Here is a 14,248-nt window from a genome sequence, read left to right as displayed (position 1 = left end):
GTTTATCGTGAGTCTAGTAGTGCCTTTTTCCTTGTCTTCCCTGATTCTCCTAAGCAGCATGGTTTTGCATATTAATGGTCTTGGTTGGAGATGTCAACTGGAGGTGCCAGCTCATTCATGTTTAAAGATGCAGGACTTATAATTTATGCTTAGCATTAATTCTACTAGGTATCAAATGTGAATCGTTAAAACTAATCTGTCAAAAAATCAATAGTCCCCAAATGCCCCTCAACCTAACCAATATTAATTGACTAGTTGTTACTCCTAACAGTTAAACTGAGACTTTAAGAACAGCTCTGTGTTTGCTTATTTCTATGCACTCACATACAAGGTTCAGGTAGCCTGCTCAGCAATATAACTGAGGTTTTTATTCCCTGACATAGGTATATAGTCTAAGACACAAAATAGCCTTAAATATGTAATAATGGTGATGAGTGGGAATTCAATGAAGAGGCAATGACTTGTTATCTTTTAAATATTTATTAGAAGGAATATGATTTTCACACCTTTTAATGAGTGGTACAGTAATTATACCATATGAAAAGGTTTGGTGTGGTACAGATAAGTATCCAGAACTTTTGAATCACTATTTGAACCTCTCTGGTCTAAATTACAAGCTTGAAATCTCATGAGAACAGATGTCCTCTTCTGATTTCTTGTGCTTCCTGGTTTAATCAGAAATACGGCATCAGAAACATACAGTCGTCAAATTTATCCTTGGTACTTCTGCTTCTGTTGCTTTTCACAGCCAGGATATGGAGAGACCCATATCGCAGTGGAGTTGGGTGGGCCTGCGTTCCCCTACCACGGCGCTCCCCTGCCTGTGGGGCACGCTACTGGCTCCGGCCGGCGCTCCCCTGCCTGCGGGGCGCGCTACTGGCTCCGGCCGGCGCTCCCCTGCCTGCGGGGCACGCTACTGGCTCCGGCCGGCACACCTTCCCGCTAATTCCCCAACGCCCAGGAGGTGGGGCCGAGGCCTGCCACGGGGACCATTGCTCTCCATCGCCCCTAGGGGCTCGGAGGACCAACCGACACCTGTCACAGACACGTGCTGTAGTCCATTGCCAAAGAACTGATGTAAGCCTTTGTCTGAAACAAAATTCAAAATAAATCAAACCTGAGTCTTTTTTTGAAGATCCAAAATGTCTAGTTAACATGTCTTAAAACAAACAAACAAACAAACCATCTTATATTAGTTCTTCCCATTCTTGGCTGGGGATAAGCAGTAAAAGTGAAATAATCCAAACATTTCTAATCCAACTAGAACCAAAATATTAATGCAGAAACTAATTCTGAGGGGTATTGATGACAGTGGGAGTGGTTGCATCTTCACAGGACTGAATACAAAGTTCCCCCCTTAATTCTAGAACACAGATAATTGGGTTAGACAATTTAGGATGTGAACCCTAGTGAACCAAACCTTTTGAGGTTCATCCATCATGTTTTGTAGTACCAGTTGTTAGGATATAGATATTCAGGCCTGTCTGTAAAGGCCTATACTCTAATTTAAGTGTATTCTTATCACTTAGCTAGTTATAGAGGTATAAAAGACAGAATCAAAATCATTGTAAGGGCCTTCTCTTACTGTCATAGTCTGAGGCCCTGTTCTTAGGCTAAGGCCTTTGGTTGAGCAGCAGAGGCAGCCATAAGCTGGGAAGCAAAAGGTCACATCTTCACATTTCAAACTAGTCACATTGAAATAAGGTGCTATTGGGCTGTTAGGAATACAATCCTGTCCTGATAATGCCTATCACCTCCAGAGAAAGGGAAGTGCCTAGAAGATGTAAAAGGAAACTTAGTTTGATAGCATCCTGTCTGGCAAGAGCTCACTTATCAATAGTTGGGATGTGAAATCCTCATTTCTTTGTTGTTCTGTCACTGTAGTCCCCATTTCCCTATTGTTTGTCTGTATAATCTCTGTCTGGTTCTGTGATTGTTTCTGTCTGCTGTATAATTAATTTTGCTGGGTGTAAACTAATTAAGGTGGTGGGATATAATTGGTTAAATAATCATGTTACAGTATGTTAGGATTGATTAGTTAAATTTCAGTAAAATGATTGGTTAAGGTATAGCTAAGCAGAACTCAAGTTTTACTATATAGTCTGCAGTCAATCAGGAAGGAAGGTGGGGGGAATGGGAACAGAGAATGGGGGTGGGGAAATTGGAATCATGTTTTGCTAAGGGGGGAACGGGAACAGGGACACAGGTAAGGCTCTGTGGTGTCAGAGCTGGGAAGGTAGATACTAAGGAAGGAAACTGGAATCTTGCTTGCCGGAAGTTCACCCCAATAAACATTGAATTGTTTGCACCTTTGGACTTCGGGTATTGTTGCTCTCTGTTCATGTGAGAAGAACCAGGGAAGTGAGTGGGTGAAAGAATAAGCCCCCTAACACCAGTGTAACAGATGCTGATTTTCGGTGGGTAGGATCAAACCTGGGACCTCAGGAGCTGAATGCCTGAGCCTCAAGCCACATGGCTATTAGCTAAGGCTATAGAGAAGATTCATTAATCTCTCTAAGTGGTCTCATAGAATCATAGAATATCAGGGTTAGAAGGGACCTCAGGAGGTCATCTAGTCCAACCCCCTGCTCAAAGCAGGACCAATCCCCAATTAAATCATCCCAGCCAGGGCTTTGTCAAGCCTGACCTTAAAAACTTCTAAGGAAGGAGATTCTACCACCTCCCTAGGTAACGCATTCCAGTGTTTCACCACCCTCTTAGTGAAAAAGTTTTTCCTAATATCCAACCTAAACCTCCGCCACTGCAACTTGAGACCATTACTCCTTGTCCTGTCCTCTTCTACCACTGAGAATAGTCTAGAACCATCCTCTCTGGAACCACCTCTCAGGTAGTTGAAAGCAGCTATCAAATCCCGCCTCATTCTTCTCTTCGGCAGACTAAACAATCCCAGTTCCCTCAGCCTCTCCTCATAAGTCATGTGTTCCAGACCCCTAACCATTTTTGTTGCCCTTCGCTGGACTCTCTCCAATTTATCCACATCCTTCTTGTAGTGTGGGGCCCAAAACTGGACACAGTACTCCAGATGAGGCCTCACCAATGTCGAATAGAGGGGGACGATCACGTCCCTCGATCTGCTCGCTATGCCCCTATTTATACATCCCAAAATGCCATTGGCCTTCTTGGCAACAAGGGCACACTGCTGACTCATATCCAGCTTCTCATCCACTGTCACCCCTAGGTCCTTTTCCGCAGAACTGCTGCCTAGCCATTCGGTCCCTAGTCTGTAGCTGTGCATTGGGTTCTTCCGTCCTAAGTGCAGGACCCTGCACTTATCATTATTGAACCTCATCAGATTTCTTTTGGCCCAATCCTCCAATTTATCTAGGTCCCTCTGTATCCTATCCCTGCACTCCAGCATATCTAGCACTCCTCCCAGTTTAGTATCATCCACAAATTTGCTGAGAGTGCAATCCACACCATCCTCCAGATCATTTATGAAGATATTGAACAAAACCGGCCCCAGGACTGACCCCTGGGGCACTCCACTTGACACCGGCTGCCAACTAGACATGGAGCCATTGAACACTACCCGTTGAGCCTGACAATCTAGCCAACTTTCTACCCACCTTATAGTGCATTCACCCAGCCCATACTTTAACTTGCTGACAAGAATACTGTGGGAGACCGTGTCAAAAGCTTTGCTAAAGTCAAGAAACAATACATCCACTGCTTTCCCTTCATCCACAGAACCAGTAATCTCATCATAGAAGACGATTAGATTAGTCAGGCATGACCTTCCCTTGGTGAATCCATGCTGACTGTGCCTGATCACTTTCCTCTCCTCTAAGTGCTTCAGGATTGATTCTTTGAGGACCTGCTCCATGATTTTTCTGGGGACTGAGGTGAGGCTGACTGGCCTGTAGTTCCCAGGATCCTCCTTCTTCCCTTTTTTAAAGATTGGCACTACATTAGCCTTTTTCCAGTCATCCGGGACTTCCCCCGTTCGCCACGAGTTTTCAAAGATAATGGCCAATGGCTCTGCAATCACAGCCTCCAATTCCTTTAGCACTCTCGGATGCAACTCGTCTGGCCCCATGGACTTGTGAACGTCCAGCTTTTCTAAATAGTCCCTAACCACCTCTTTCTCCACAGAGGTCTGGCCATCTGTTCCCCATGTTGTGATGCCCAGCGCAGCAGTCTGGGAGCTGACCTTATTAGTGAAGACAGAGGCAAAAAAAGCATTGAGTACATTAGCTTTTTCCACATCCTCTGTCACTAGGTTGCCTCCCTCATTCATTAAGGGGCCCACACTTTCCTTGGCTTTCTTCTTGTTGCCAACATACCTGAAGAAACCCTTCTTGTTACTCTTGACATCTCTCGCTAGCTCCAGGTGCGATTTGGCCCTCCTGATTTCATTCCTACATGCCCGAGCAATATTTTTATACTCTTCCCTAGTCATATGTCCAACCTTCCACTTCTTGTAAGCTTCTTTTTTATGTTTAAGATCCGCTAGTATTTCACCGTTAAGCCAAGCTGGTCGCCTGCCATATTTACTATTCTTTCGACATATCGGGATGGTTTGTCCCTGTAACCTCAACAGGGATTCCTTGAAATACAGCCAGCTCTCCTGGACTCCTTTCCCCTTCATGTTAGTCCCCCAGGGGATCCTACCCATCCGTTCCCTGAGGGACTCGAAGTCTGCTTTCCTGAAGTCCAGGGTCCGTATCCTGCTGCTTACCTTTCTTCCCTGTGTCAGGATCCTGAACTCAACCAACTCATGGTCACTGCCTCCCAGATTCCCATCCACTTTTGCTTCCCCTACTAATTCTTCCCAGTTTGTGAGCAGCAGGTCAAGAAAAGCTCCCCCCCAGTTGGCTCCTCTAGCACTTGCACCAGGAAATTGTCCCCTACGCTTTCCAAAACTTCCTGGATTGTCTATGCACCGCTGTATTGCTCTCCCAGGAGATATCAGGAAAATTGAAGTCACCCATGAGAACCAGGGCGTGCGATCTAGTAGCTTCTGCGAGCTGCCGGAAGAAAGCCTCATCCACCTCATCCCCCTGGTCCGGTGGTCTATAGCAGACTCCCACCACTACATCACTCTTGTTGCTCACACTTCTAAACTTAATCTAGAGACACTCAGGTTTTTCTGCAGTTTCGTACCGAAACTCTGAGCAGTCATACTGCTCCCTTACATATAGTGCTATTCCCCCACCTTTTCTGCCCTGCCTCTGTGTGCCTCAGTGCCACTAAATGTGACAGAGCATCACACCCAGGAGGTGTGTGGGTTACATACATCCCCCAGCTGAGGAAGTGCGTCCTGAGCTTCAGAGACTTCCCAGTTGAAATCCCGGACAAGCCCACAGTTGTAACACCAACAGACCCTGGTTTTTGGCAGGCAGAATTGAACCTGGGACCTCTGGAGCTGAATGCATGAGCGGAAAGTCATATGGTTATTAGCTAAAGCTGTAGAGCAGACTCATTAATCTTTCTCTCTCTCTCTACGTGATCTTGGTGCCACTAGATGGGACAGAACACCACATCCAGGAGGTGTGTGGATTACATAAGCACTGTGCTGGAAAGGTGTTTACATAGTGCCAAATTCTGTCACACTTACATTGAGTGTCACTTTATTCGCCAGAAGTCCTACTGAAATAAGTGGATCCTGTATAAAGAAAGCTACGGGTGGACGTAGGAAACAACAACCAGAAAAGACATCTTGCAGTGGCCTACTGCAATACCTAAGCATTACCTCATTGTACGCTATTTCACATACCACTGCATATTCAGCGTTACTGTAGCCATGTCGGTCCCAGGACATTAGAGAGATATCTTACTCTCTAATAACACTACATAGTGGAAATATAATTGTATTTACCACTGGATCAGGCCCAGCATATATAATTATTTGTGGCCAGAAAAGCAGACATATCCTTATACATGTGAAGAAATATGAGTATGTCCCTTCTAACATTTCCTGGTTTCTTTTTTATTTCTCTGTGGGGACACCTTTGAGCCACAGTATTTTCAATCTACCAGATGAGTTTACTGCAGGTTCCAAGTAGGGCTGTTTTTATTGCTCTTCTGTCAATTCAATAATGGAGAAATTAGAATTAAACTCATGTTTCAAAATGTTGATTGCTTCATACACCAGTGTGTGTAATATTTGGGGACTTGGAAGATCAACGGGGGGTGTTCTCAGCTGATGTATTTGCTTGACAGATACAGAAAAGTGTTTCACATTTCTCAGCAGCAGAAAAAGTTACTGGCTCTAAGCTTTTTGCTACATATTTATCTTGAACAACAGACATGCTATTTCCGAGGGAGTGCTCTTTCAATAATTTTTTATCTTATACTCCACATCAGAATTTAAAATTATATAAAAAGGGTGAAATAATTTTTGGCCTGGAAACTTTTTATTATTATTATTTTAGCAGTCTTTGCTTGCTTAGTTCAGATAAACTGATTTAGCTGGGGAATACAATTCCTTGACAACTGAACAAATAACTTCAAAAATGTATTGTACTGGTCAAATTAAAAGATAGTACATAAACTGTTTGTGGACCTGATCCTGCTTTCACTGGAGTCACTGGCAAAACTCTAATGTGACTCTGTCTGACATCAGTTGGGCAACAAGAAAAAAAATTAAATGTGAACACTCTATTGATTCAGAACAAGAATTGTATTCTTTCATACAGGATACACTGGGCCAAACTTCACCCTTATTTACGAATATATGCTTCATCCAGAGGAATACCAAAATCAATGGGCTCTTGTGGAATGAGGACTCCTCTAAGCCAGCGTTTCTCAAACTTTATCAACCCGAGGACCTCCATTTTTATTTAATGTTTTTTCATGGACCCTCAAGTCCCCCACTCAGCCCCTGCCGCACTCCACTCCTTCCCCCAAAGCCCCACCCCCACCCCAGCTCTTCCCGACCCCTCTCCACCCCTGCCCCTCCTCTTCCCCACCTCTTTCCACCCCTCCCCTGAGCAGGCCCTGTCTCTGCTCCTTTCCTGAACAGCTATTTCCCGGAGTGCAGAATGCACTGGGAGGGAGAGGGAGGAATTGAGGGACGGGCAGGGAGGAGTTAATCAGCAGGGCCCATGGACCCCCTGGAGTGCCCTCATGGATCCCCCAGAGGTCCATGGACCCCAGTTTGAGAAATGCTGCTCTAAACTATTAGTTTCCATTTTCTGAGATTGACTCTCATTTTACTATATTCTGTTATGTCATGGGTTAGCCACTTTAATCCCATTTCTCTGTCATTGTCGTGTGCATTACTCTGAGCATCTCACCAGTTATGGTAACCTTTTCTAATTAATGTAGGAAGAAAGCAAAACATCTAGAGACAATGTGTGTGTCCACTGAGATTTAACATGCAAAAAGAATAATTTTAGAAGATGCAAAGCACAATATGCTAGGATATCTGTTGGAAGTGTTATTATTGACTATGTCAAACTCCCAAGTAAAGATGTGTGATATTTTCTCAGTTCTCTGTGGGTATCAGTAGAAATAGTGCCTTATGTTTGTCAAATGTACTTTCAGGCATATGTAAGATATCATATGTACTTTCAGGCAACTGCATAGGTAATGTGATACTATTCTAGCATCACATTTGCAAAAGAAAATCTTGAAATTAGAACCACTTTGGTTAGCTATTCTATCATTATTTATTGCTTGCTAAGGATCAACAATTTATTAAGGACTGAACAAGACAGGGTCCCTGCCCTGTAGAATGTAGAGTCTAAATAGATAGGCAACCAAAAATGCAGGAGGCCTGGGAGAACCAGAAGGGTGCCTCTAACTTAGAACAACTTTAATGATACATTTATTCCTTGATGTTGGATGAATGATTGTATTTTTACTGACAGGTTTTAGCATTTGTGGGCATCAATAAAGAAGAATTCTGAGGAAGGATTTAAAAAAAGAATATTTTCAGTCATTCCACAGTTGTGATGTCAGTCTGTGTCTTGAGATTAATTTATCACTGGGTAACCCTCTAAGAAGACAGTCTGGACGTTGTGACAATACTAAGTAAAACCATGTCTGGCTAGATATCATACTGTGGTAGCATAGAAGGATATTTCTACTATAGCTCTCTAAACAGAATTCAGGAAGGGAAAGTGCCTATAAATAGATAAGTCTAATGGTGACAGGGATAGCTTTGCAAAACACATTTTAAATCAATGAAATATACATTTAGCTACTAGGAAAATATACACTTCTCATTCCTGAGGTAGACAGACAACTTGAAATCCTAACAAAGCAATAAAAGACTTAAGAAGAGTGATGGTAACATCTCTTAGGCCTCATCCCACTCCCAGTTTAGTCAGTTGGACTTTTTCCAGTTGCGACAATGGGAGAGGGTTCAAGCCTCATGCCTTCTCCTAAAATAATTTCTCTTATACGTCTTTAAATCTAAATAGACCTAATACTATTACCTGTGTTTTGATTTTTTTCCATTGTTAATTAAAATCCCCCAATTAACTTCCTTCTTTGGATGCCATTTCATTGAAAAGAAAAATTGCAAGCTCTCCACATGTCTCCAGATTGGGCATAGAAAGTGTCTAATTTCTTTAAGCAGGATGGAGCAGATTAAAACAATTTACTGTAAAATGTATGGAAGTTGACAGGGCATACCATGTGTTTAGAAGAGGGGGAATGCTATATGTTAAAATGTAGACCTATTTAATGACGACTTTGGTAGACATAATGAGTACTTTACGTCATTCTATATTTCTTCCCTGGAATAGAAGAGGAAGATTTGGCATTAGAAATTTGATGTAAATGGTAGCCTTCCTTATTTCAAAACCAACAGTTTGAAGGAACCATACTGATCACTCTAGGTTCCTGAATTTCCCTTAAAGAAATTCTATGCAGCATTTTGGAGAATCATATATTTATAGATATATTTTCCACATATCATCTGTTATGTTTTGCCCTGTCCTGGGGTGTATATATCCCATGCTAGCCTGGCAACTAAGAAGTTCATGAAGTGACTACCAGACAGCTCTGACTGGCAATTTCACCACAGCTGGGAGAATAAAAGAGCTGAGGAGCAGATAGGTGGGGTGTCTGCCAGAGGAGCAAACAGGCTAGAGGTGTGTCCTCCCAGTGAACTGGCGAGAAACCACAGACAGACCACACCCCAGAGAAGGGGTGACTGGAACTACAGGATTAATAAAGCCACAGAACCGAGGGAGGAACTCAGGGTACAGCAGAGTAATTGTTGAGGGTTGATTCTTCCTACCTGGTTGAAGAGCCTTGATCTGGAACTCAGTGGAGTGGGTGGGCCTGGGTTCCCCCACCAATCCCTCAACAGGGTCTTAAGAATCAAAAGAGATTTCTAGCTAGATCCTGCAAAGTATGATGGGAAACTCCATACACTCCAGAGGCATTGAAACTAACACCCTGCATAATCCAGACTAGGACTACCATACAGACTCAAGCAAGAAGGGCTGACTGATTGCCCCACTGGACTGAGTCGACTCTGTGGAACACTATTTCTGACCAAAGGGAGGCACAGAGGCATTAGTGCACCAGCACAAAGGTCCAAGTAGCATTTTATTAAAACACCCAAGCTATTAACATTTTATAAGCACTACTGGGTTCTGAGAGACCCAAACATAACTAAGCAGCCAATATGTAAAAAAAACAAAACACAAAACCCACTATTTATATATTTACTGGTGAGTGCATAAGAGAGTATATTTCTTTTAAAACTACTTTTCCCAAAACTCTAGGCAATTGTACATATATTTAAAGTATACAAAGTCCCCAACCTAATATTACTTATTTACCCAACCAAATGAAGCCTCATATACATTACTCAAGAAAATTGCAACTCCCTTACTTACCCGCTATCTCTCTACTAAAGCCTGGAAAGTAAACAAATCTGCATTTTGTAAAACCAATAGAAGGACTGAGTTCCACAGCTGAGGACCATTCACAGGAAACCTTTCAGGAACCTCCTCTTTTCTTAAATCAGGAAGCTGTTGGGTCAATTGTCTCTTGATCACAAGGCTACTTTTCAAGAGCATTGGTAGAAAAAAATGTTATGTTGGTATTGTTTAAATGTGTTTAATTAGTTGTTTTAATAATGCATAAAGATTATGTAAATCACTGGCTCTAATGAAATCCAGTATGGAGTATATCCTCTGTGACCCTTGGACTCCATCTTTGTAAGTGAATTTCTTTACAACTTAGACACTGAAGTCTCCTGGCTCAAACCGGACAGAATCAGTTTTTCCCACCAAAACCAACCCCCAACACTCTATTCCATCAGAATTTTTCCCACCTTAAAGATTATATAAGATTGCTCAGTGCCTCCGTGGGGCTGTCCATTCCAGTGGCAGCGCGTGCATGGTCAGGTCTTCCCAATGTTCCAGAGCTAGCAAGAAGAACATCGTCTATCCTGAAGCAAGACAGAGGAAGGAGAGGCCTGTCATCATCATCATTCCCGCCACTGCGAAACCATCTTAACTGTGAGGGAATCCTGCAGCTTTCCTGGTGCCCATCATCCCAGAGGGTCTCCCCACCGGCGACAAAGTCCACCAGTTGTCAGGACTCCCCAGTGGTCCTCCTCAAAGGCTCCCAATCAGCCAGAGAGTTGAAGGTCCTGGGCCTTGCATCTGTGCATAGCATCCACTGCGCCTGAATATAGTAGGAGAGGTTTCTGTATTGGGGTTTCATTTATTATTTTTCTGAACACCAAGGGAGGTTTTGTGGGTCTGAGCTTCAAGCTCCTAAAGCCAGTCACTGTTTCATTTTATTGGTTAGGTTTGTGTTTCTTCTCCCCCACCTCCCCATTTCTCCCAGTCTTCTGTACCTTTACCCTGAATACACTTACCTTTGTTTGCACCATATCACCTTGGCTTCTCTTTATTTTATTTACGTTACACAAGGAGGGAGGGACACCCTTATTGTCAGCTAAATCCACTAGTGTCAGATACAGGAGGGAATCGAGTCTGCACCTTCTGAGAAAAGGGCTTTCCTTTTATCTCCCCTTTACCATTTCTAAAGTTTTCCTTTCTGAAGTGTTGCCTTATTCCTCTTGAGGTAACAGAATGAAGACTGGATTGTCAAAAGAGATACTACTCCCAGTGAAATTCCCTTAGTTTCCTTTATACTTCAAAACCAATAACTTAAACTCCTCTGGAAAGCTGACTAGAAGTGAGTGATATAATGTTCTGTCTGTGTGAAGCACTGCTTGTTAAGTGACCAGCCATAGTTTGCACTAACTTAAGTTCCTGAATTATCTTATGGTGTATATATAGGGCCTGATCCAAAGCCCATTAAAGTCAATTACACTTGCATTCGAGTATTAGATTTGTTTGTCAGGATGGGAGCCAAGTCACAGCAGACTGTGTTTGGCTTCTAGTTAACCAGTCTGGTACTCCAGAAGCTCTTTTATTACTGGCTGGGTGAATCTAATTATAGAATAACCACCAGTTTCGGAGGATTGTCCGCCCTGTTTCTTGCAGTATGCCCTGAGTGTGGCATTCTCAATATGGTCCATCCCAGACAACTGGTCACAGACTGATCTCAAGATGACGAATGAATGAAAATCTTACACCTTACTTGCTGAGTCATCTAATAAAAGGTGAACCTAGGACCAGTAAGGTTGAATTTGGAAAAGATACTGACAATTTGGGTTGATTATTACCCTTATTTTTGGGACTTTTTTTTTCTTTTGTGAACACCCCCACATGTCTTGTACATTTTCATATCCAGAATGTTTCCCAAGAACTCACGTACACAAAAGGGAAATGGATCTTCTAATTCCCAAGCACTGTGCTGGAAATGTATCTGTAAGCCTCCTAGGAATAGCTTTAATAAACTTTGATCCTGAGTTCCCTGATGTGGTTTTTGATGCTTGAAATGTATCCATAAGCCTCCTACAAATAGCTTTAATAAACTGTGATCCTGAGTTCCCTGATATGTGTTTTGATGCTGGCATTTCTTTCCTTTTGAGGCCAGGAGGAGGAACCCTCCAAGACGTGCCAGTCTATTCTTTCAGCCTAAGCAGAAGAGAACATGTATCTACTAAAAAGCATCAGTTCTTTCCCTCCTGTTTTCTGCAATCTGTTTTTTGAGGATAAGAAATAATTTAGTGACATACAATTCCTTCTCAATTGACTGGTTTAAAGATGATGGCTATATCCTCAATGTAATCTAAGGCAAGTCAGGTGGGATACATTTTGCAGCGACCTGAAGGATTATTTCTTAGTTAGATAACACTCAGAGGAATGCATTTTAGCAAAGTTTTCCTCTGAAGTCACTGCTAAATTGATAAATTGTTCATGTCAGATTTACAATGCTGTTAATGTCAGATTTCTGAGTCTTTGATGCTGTGGAATTCTCTACAGCCTTTTCACTGTCTAAAATAATTCTAGCCTAAATTCTTAGGTACAGAAATGAGAAATACATTGGCATATTAAAGAGTGACAGAGTATTAGTCTGTTTAAAGATTTATAAATAGATGACTATTTATTTAAATTGCACAACCATATACTATAAGCATCAAAACAGTAACATACTGTGATAGAAAACCTCATGCAGTTCCTAATACGGTATATCTTTACACTTGAAAATATCCTCATTACCCATCCATCAACTCTAGTGAAGTTATGAAACTTCATTTCACTAGCGGCCTTGACATTACATTTCTCACTATTTGTTCTGCTTGTCAGCACTTTTTGTCATTAATGGACAGGCACTCAGGTCCAAAATCCCAATTTTTGTCTTAAAAGAGATATTTTTCACATTCAATCATCTACTCAGATAGCCCATAATATGTCTGTGGCTGTACAGCCAAATCAAAGTAATACACTCTGTTGGGTCAGACTTGAAGAATGGCATCAGTGGTTGAGGCCATCGCTGTTTGATTTTAGTCTGTCAAAATCTGATTTTTACTGCCTCTGAAAAGTTATTGGAACTTCTTTTGGTTTACAGAACACTGCTGAAGAAGCAATGCCTATTAATGTGCAGATTGCAGGGCCATATTTATTGGAATTCAGGTGAAGTAACAGTTTTGGTTTTTTTTTTAAATAAACTCTGAGCTTGGGCTAAAGCTGTCCCAAGGAGGCAATGAGCATTCTGTCTTCAGCTGAACGATTACAGAACGGTGGTGTCTGCATAAAAAATATAGCCAGAAAAAATTGATTCTTTTTTTGCTAAGATAAAGATAAAGAAACAAAAACCTGTGCAGCTTAGTGAAATAGGAACATTTCTGCATGTGTTTAGGTGTGACTGTCAGCTAAGTTATGCCTAAGGTTAAAATCTCCTGACTGCATCATTTTTTTTAATGTTACCTGAATAAACTACCTCAAGTAGGTAGACTTTGAAAAAGAGACCAGAGGCAAAGAGCACACTCCACGCTCCCTGGGGTTGGCACACCAACTACTCCCCAAGAGTTCTGGAAGGAAATATCCCCTGTGAAGACACAATGGGTAAAATCCTGGTCCCATTGTAAATGGCAAAACTCCCACTGATTTCAATAGGGCCAGGATTTCATCCAATGCCTTCAGAAGTCCCAATTGGGGTGGTGCAGTTCCATAGCATCTCTAGGGCAGACAGGTCTGTAATGGGGCAATTTGGCAAGATGGCAGAGATGAGAGGTTGTGATGTCACATTTACTTGCAAAAAGCACATCAATAGTTGCGACCTTCTTCTCCCTTGAGAGATGAGGAGATGGAGGGGTTCTGGGTAGGAGAGGGCAATAGTCTAAAAGAAAACAAATTACAATGTGAGAATGAGAACCTTGAAAGTGTGTAAAATGATGCCGGTCTAAGTCTGCAGAGAGCCTGAAACAATGTCTCTAAGAGGTGTGAACAGCACCAGCCACCTCTCTCAGGGCCCCATGGTCTCTATGATTCTGCAGCTGTGGAATTTAGCTATTTTCCCAGGACACTTTAGAATTCAACATTTTTGTGACATAATTTATTATTTTGCTGCAGACAGGCACCCAGAATTCTGTTTTTTGTCTTTCTGCTATGCTGGGACTGGCTTGTAGCTGTCTCTTGCGTTTCTCCTCATTCCATTCCATGGAGAATTAAATGGATGCAGTGTATGCACCTGTCAAGGTTCCTCCCCCACTCTGAACTCTAGGGTACAGATATGGGGACCTGCATGAAAACCTCCTAAGCTTACTTTTACCAGCTTCGGTTAAAACTTCCCCAAGGTACAAATTAATTTTATCCTTTGTCCTTGGAATAACCACTGCCACCACCAAACTCTAACTGGGTTTGCTGGGAAACATAGTTTGGACATATCTTTCCCCCCC

The 14,248-nt window shown here is 42.3% G+C and overlaps 1 long non-coding RNA gene across 1 annotated transcript; it reads right to left on the bottom strand.

The window, feature by feature from the left end:
* Positions 1-556: 556 nt before the first annotated feature.
* LOC140908188 (uncharacterized) lies at positions 557-13,830 on the bottom strand. The gene is made up of 3 exons (XR_012157795.1): positions 13,603-13,830; positions 10,262-10,617; positions 557-1,089 (listed from the first exon to the last, which is right to left on the bottom strand). It is a non-coding gene; the product is annotated as an uncharacterized lncRNA (long non-coding RNA).
* Positions 13,831-14,248: the final 418 nt, after the last annotated feature.

This window comes from Lepidochelys kempii, chromosome 3, assembly GCF_965140265.1.
Source record: "Lepidochelys kempii isolate rLepKem1 chromosome 3, rLepKem1.hap2, whole genome shotgun sequence".
Taxonomy (NCBI): domain Eukaryota; kingdom Metazoa; phylum Chordata; order Testudines; family Cheloniidae; genus Lepidochelys; species Lepidochelys kempii.
Note: the sequence above shows the minus strand (reverse complement) of the source record. Positions and strands in the feature narration are given on the sequence as shown.